Source organism: Triticum aestivum, chromosome 3B (assembly GCF_018294505.1).
Source record: "Triticum aestivum cultivar Chinese Spring chromosome 3B, IWGSC CS RefSeq v2.1, whole genome shotgun sequence".
Taxonomy (NCBI): domain Eukaryota; kingdom Viridiplantae; phylum Streptophyta; class Magnoliopsida; order Poales; family Poaceae; genus Triticum; species Triticum aestivum.
This window is the reverse complement of record NC_057801.1, coordinates 539,709,555-539,716,161: the sequence shown is the minus strand read 5'-3', so window position 1 is coordinate 539,716,161 and position 6,607 is coordinate 539,709,555. Positions and strand designations below refer to the sequence as shown.

The 6,607-nt window shown below is 47.2% G+C and overlaps 1 pseudogene across 1 annotated transcript; it reads left to right on the top strand.

Moving 5' to 3' along the window:
• Positions 1-342: 342 nt before the first annotated feature.
• LOC123070779 (probable alpha,alpha-trehalose-phosphate synthase [UDP-forming] 7) lies at positions 343-5,117 on the top strand (annotated as a pseudogene). Its single transcript, XR_006433933.1, has 3 exons — positions 343-2,610; positions 3,283-3,556; positions 4,267-5,117. The product of XR_006433933.1 is annotated as a probable alpha,alpha-trehalose-phosphate synthase [UDP-forming] 7 (transcript).
• Positions 5,118-6,607: the final 1,490 nt, after the last annotated feature.

Sequence of the window (6,607 nt, the reverse complement as noted above, 5' to 3'; positions counted from 1 at the left end):
TGGTCCGTCCGTCGGCCAGCCGCGCCTGTAGCGGCCCTCATCGTAACCGTTAATGAGTGAGTGCGCCCCACAAGGGGAGGGGAGAGATGGTGGGGCGCGTGACGCCAGCTGGCATCGGAGAGTGCGAGCGCAAACCTTATCCCCTGCGCCCCCCGTTGTGCGCACCCTAGATAGGCGCGGTCCACGGGGATCGCACCCACCGACCCGGAGGCAGCCCGTTGCTGTCAGTGGGCGGCAGTCCACGAGGGAGTCGCGCGCCGAGCCTCAGCCTAACCCCCCACCCCGTGGAATATACGGGGCGCGTCCTCCTCCCCCGTCCCCAACCTCTCGCCTCCGGTTTCATTTCCAAACTCGAAAACCCACCACGCCACTTCTCCCACCCCCCCTCCCCTCGCTCGCCGTCTCTCTCAGATCAGATCGGATAAGATCAGAGAGGGCACGATCTCGCGGTTTCTGCTGGAGACGTCGGCCGTTCCGCCAATCCGAGGGGGCTAGATTCTCTGAGCGCCTGCTTCAGCCATGATGTCGCGGTCGTATACCAACCTGCTCGATCTCGCCGAGGGCAACTTCGCCGCGCTGGGCCCGGCCAGCGGCGGGTGCGCGGCGGAGGTCGGGCTCGTTCGGGATGAAGCGGATGTCGCGGGTCATGACGGTGCCGGGGACGCTGTCGGAGCTCGACGGGGAGGACGAGTCGGAGCCCGCGGCCACCAACAGCGTCGCCTCCGACGTGCCCTCCTCGGTGTCGGGCGAGCGCCTGCTCGTCGTCTCCAACCAGCTCCCAATCGTCGCGCGCCGCCGCCCCGACGGCCGCGGCTGGTCCTTCTCCTGGGACGACGACTCGCTGCTCCTCCAGCTCCGCGACGGCATTCCCGACGAGATGGAGGTGCTCTTCGTCGGCGGCGTGCGCGCCGACATCCCCCTCGCCGAGCAGGACGAGGTCTCGCAGGCGCTGTACGACCGCTTCCGCTGCGTCGCGGTGTTCCTCCCGGAGTCCCTCCACGACCGCTTCTACCACAGCTTCTGCAAGCGCCAACTCTGGCCTCTCTTCCACTACATGCTCCCCTTCGCCTCCTCCGCGTCCACAGCAACTTCCTCCTCGTCGTCCTCCTCCTCATCGGCTCCCCCGGCTGGCAACGGCCGCTTCGACCGCGGCTCGTGGGAGGCATACGTGCTCGCCAACAAGTTCTTCTTCGAGAAGGTCGTGGAGGTCATCAACCCGGAGGACGACTATGTGTGGGTCCACGACTACCACCTCATGGCGCTTCCCACCTTCCTCCGCCGCCGCTTCAACCGCCTCCGCATCGGCTTCTTCCTCCACAGCCCATTCCCCTCGTCGGAGATCTACCGCACCCTGCCTGTCCGCGAGGAGATCCTAAAGGCGCTGCTCAATTGTGATCTCATTGGGTTCCACACTTTCGATTACGCCAGGCATTTCCTCTCATGCTGTAGTAGGATGCTGGGAATCGAATACCAGTCCAAGCGTGGGTACATTGGATTGGAGTACTTTGGCCGCACTGTTGGGATCAAAATCATGCCAGTGGGAATTCATATGGATCAGTTGCAGGCGGTTCTGTGCTTGCCGGACAGGCAGTGGAGAGTTTCCGAGCTGCAGCAGCAGTTTGAGGGGAAGACTGTGTTGCTCGGTGTGGATGATATGGACATCTTTAAAGGGATCAATCTGAAGCTTCTTGCCTTTGAGAATATGCTGAGGACGCACCCCAAGTGGCAGGGACGAGCAGTGTTGGTGCAGATTGCAAAGCCAGTCCGTGGGAAGGGTAAAGATCTGGAAGCCATTGAGGCTGAGATTCGTGAGAGCTACAATAGGATCAATGGAGAGTTTGGCCGGTCCGGGTACAGCCCTGTTGTTTTTATTGATAGGGATGTGTCTAGTGTGGAGAAGAGTGCCTACTATACGATCGCGGAATGTGTGGTAGTGACCGCAGTAAGGGATGGGATGAACTTGACACCATATGAATACATCGTCTGTAGGCAGGGGACACCTAGGTCTGAGTCCTCATCGGAGGTGACTGGGCCAAAGAAGAGCATGCTCGTGGTTTCAGAGTTCATTGGGTGCTCACCGTCTTTGAGTGGTGCTATTCGGGTTAACCCATGGAATGTAGAGGCAACTGCAGAGGCGATGAATGAGGCCATTTCAATGTCTGATCAGGAGAAGCAGCTGAGGCACGAGAAGCACTACCGTTATGTCAGCACCCATGATGTTGCTTATTGGTCGAAGAGCTTCATCCAGGACTTGGAGAGGGCTTGCAAGGACCATTTTAGAAGGACATGCTGGGGCATTGGATTGGGATTTGGTTTCAGGGTGGTGGCCTTAGACCCTCATTTCACAAAGCTTAACATGGATTCTATTGTTATGGCTTACGAGAGGTCAGAGAGCAGAGCTATATTTCTTGACTATGATGGAACATTGGTGCCTCAGACTTCCATCAACAAGACACCTAGTTCAGAAGTTCTGAGGATTATCAATACCCTCTGCTCAGATAAGAGGAATATAGTTTTTATTGTCAGCGGGAGAGGCAGGGATAAATTGGGCGAATGGTTTTCCTCGTGTCCGAAGCTGGGTATTGCAGCTGAACATGGCTACTTCTTAAGGTACCGTCTTTCATTTTGACACGTTTCTTGATAATGTTGGTAGCAGGAACTGTATAATCTTATTTACCCTATGATCTTGATATAATCAGTAACAGCAATACATATTGTGCTAATCTGTTAGTTAATAATCAGATTTTACCAAACAGTTAACTACATTTATTTCATGGCTTGTTCTTGGTGTAACCTGCTATAATTATCAGAATCTTTTTTGGTTTCTGAAATTGGAATGTTATAGACTGTAGGAAAAAGTTCAGAAAAATAACCCCATAAGGATGGAATGGAGAGTGTGAATAGGGTGATGGTTCCTTTCATGTTTGATCTTGTCATGTTTGTAATTCAGTATTGATAGTACATGATACAGAGTTATCTTTAAACCAGTTCAAGCAGAGTTGAGGCAGTTGCCGTGTTTTCACCCCCCATGATTTTATATGTATCTCTAGTATTTGTTCACTCGTTATTCAGCACAACTATGTCTTGGTATTTTCTTTGCTAAGTCACCTGAAGAGCTCATATAAACATGAAAACTTTAGTGATTTCTTGGAATCGGTCGAATTATTTGCTTCGTACTTAAGGTAGACAATAATAGCTCTGCTAACTTTGCTTGGCTGGCTACTACCAAATTTTCTCAAAAAGGAACAACCAATTAAATTTGTTCTGTCTAAACATGTGTAGGTGGAGTAGAGATGAAGAGTGGCAAACGTGCGCCCAGGCTTCGGACTTTGGATGGATGGAAATGGCTGAACCAGTGATGAATTTGTATACAGAATCAACTGATGGATCCTACATTGAGACCAAGGAAAGTGCTTTGGTGTGGCACCATCAGGATGCTGACCCAGGCTTTGGATCCTCACAGGCCAAAGAGATGCTTGATCATCTGGAGAGTGTACTGGCAAATGAACCAGTCTCTGTCAAGAGTGGCCAGTTTATTGTTGAAGTCAAACCTCAGGTTTGTGCATCTCCTTGATTTCTCAAATACCTTTCTTCATTTATTTATTTTTGCCATTTAGCTGACAAGTTCACCTAGAGAGTATCTACCATAGAGAATGCATGTCACTTTTTTGTGTATAAATAAACTTCATCAGTCGTTTCCATATTAGTCCCTACTAACTTCAGCCAGTAGCTTTTGTTTTGCCACAGTAGATAAACTGTTTGTTTTGTAATCCATATGCAATTATGTTAGGTGCGGTTCTGCTCATTGGAAAATATAGTAGGCATTTGCTAGTTGTGTTTAGCTTTCCTCTTGGTTGGGAAAGACATTATAAGTGCTGACGACCTGTTTAACTTACCTTGTGGTTGTAGAAGAGCTTTCTGAAAGCAGCTTTTGAAGAAGCAATATGGGCTGCTTTGCCCTAGTTTTAATATAATCATATGTGCATGCTTATTAGCTTTGTTAAAAAGCAAACAGTGTCATGTCACATTGCAGGGCCTTAACTACTTCACCTCCCCACCTACTATCAACATTGTTCTTTCTTCTGCAAGTGTGTTAGTTCTTTAGTAACATTGAGCTGAAGTAATGGTCACACAAGTTGACATCAGTTGCACCTTCTGGTTTAGTTTGTTGGTGTACCCCCTCTCAAAATTGCCTCACATGTTTGATATGTGATGTATGCTCAACGTTAACATTGAATCTCTTGTTTCTTTATGCTAATTCTCCAGGGAGTAAGCAAGGGAGTAATAGCTGAAAAGATACTGATATCAATGAAAGAGAGAGGAAAGCACGCCGACTTTGTATTGTGTATTGGTGATGACAGGTCTGACGAAGACATGTTTGAAAACATTGCGGACATAATCAAAAGGGGTATGGTTGCCCCCAAAACACCATTGTTTGCATGCACTGTGGGACAAAAACCAAGCAAAGCAAAATTCTACCTGGATGATACGTTTGAAGTGGCCACCATGCTGAGCGCACTGGCGGAGGCAACAGATCCTGAACCTATGACCGGCTCCACCGATGAGTTAGCTACGGCTATGTCCTCAATTGATATTGGTGGTGAACGAAGTCAGTCAAGGGGTAGACCTTTCGATGGATTGTAGTTCAGATCTTGGTTAAATCTGCAGATTATGGCGATTGATTCAACAGTCGCTTCTACACATATATTCTGACAGATATGAAGATGGGTACTCAATGAACGACTAACACCAGGGCCTACAATTTGAAGCTAGTGCAGAAGCATGCTCGATTATCCAGCCGGGCAACACATTACCATCTTTTGCTGCAAAATGCAGGTCCATATGTCAATAGCTGACTCGTCACCTCTCTTTGCATCTTTCTCTTAAACCTTTTTCCTTCTCTAGTAAAACGAGATGCCTCATGGAAGGCAAGTGAACTGTATGGACGAGGTGATAGGCACTTTGGGATGATAGGATTGGCACTGCACATGGAAATTCAATGGAGTGCATCCTCCTCTGCGTGTGATCCCGTGTAAACAAGTTACACATCGGTTTCAGTTTTGTTTTTGAAGTCTAAAGTCGCGTAGTAAATGTGAATGGTGAGATTTGGTTCGTCATTTGAAACCTTTTTGTTTTTTGCTAGCCTTGCTCTCATAGCTTTGCTCCATAATTTCTCCCTCCTTTGTTGGGTTCAAGTATGCTTCTATCTGAAAACAGCATGTAGGATTCTAAACTTGATGGTGGCACGGGCAAAATTGCAAACGTGTTGTTGATGCTTTGCTTGCCTATCTATCGATTTTCCTAACATGTGACGCGCAACTGTGGACACTTTGCTTGGAATACTGGCGAATTTGTTCCTTCAGTACCACATCTCTTTGCTTCATCAGTTCGTGGTGTAGTTTAGAAAACGGCTGAACAACGGATAGGTACAAAGTATGAACCGACAACGTAAAACAGATGATGTTCCCTTATACTACGAATCGTGGACATGGGGCACAATGTTGTGTGGGTAGAACTGAGCTTCGTCTTAAACTACAAGGGCGGTACACGTCCGTCTATCAGGAACGGGACAGTTTTTTGGCGGCTAGCATTGGACCGCCGCGGCGGCCGTTGGACTGATGGCATCTTCCTGAAGCCTTCCTGATAATCTGACGAGGGGGCTTCCTCTCCAGAATTTCCGTCCCCTAGGGAAAACCTAGGGTTTGCTGTCCTCCGGTGGCCACTGTCGATCGTGAGTTTTTCCTTTCCCGTTCCTCGTCTTCCCGACGTCTGGGAGCAATGGAACTTTTAGCCTGGAATTTGCCGTGGTTTGGGCACGACTCGGAAAATACGAACGCTTCCGGAGATCCAGAGGCAGATGCATACGGATGTGGCTTACGCATTAATAAGGCAGAAAAAACTAAGCGGAAGGGTTTTCGCCATATGGCAGTAGATGAGTCTGATGGCAAGAATGGAGGACTGTTGCGGAATTCCCTAACGAACGCTCATTGCGTCGAAGGAAGTGTGGCTGATTCGCTCGTCTTGGGCCGACCCGTTTAATTGTTTCAGCGACTTTGGTTTTGGGAACCTTCTAGAGCTTTCCAGAAGGGTCTTTCCGGTTTGAGGAACCTTCAGAAGGTTCCTGAACCAGCTTTTTTTTGTGACCTTTCTTTTTTGTTTTCTTTTTTCCTGCTTCTATTTTCTACTTTATCCTTTTTTGCTTTTTTTTACATTTTTCTTTTTAAATTTCTTTCATTTTCATTTTCTTTTTCCAAGTTTATTTTCCTTTTTTGCTATAATATGGTTAATTTTACTTTTTTTGTTTTTCCTGTTATTTTTGTTGAAAAATTTCAAATATTGTTTGAAATTTGAAAACATGTTCTCGTTTTCAAAATTTCTTCACAATTTTTAAAAATGTTAGTGTTTCAAAAAATGTTCTCATTTTCAAAATTTTCTTCACAATTTCAAAACATGTTCGTATTTCAAGAAGTTCAAAAAATGTTCTTGTTTTCAATATATGTTCACAATTTCAAAAAAATGTCCGTGTTTAAAAATAAAAAAATGTTGTCGTTTTCAAAATTTGTTCACATTTTTTCAGAAAAATGTTCATGCTTAATAAATATACGCG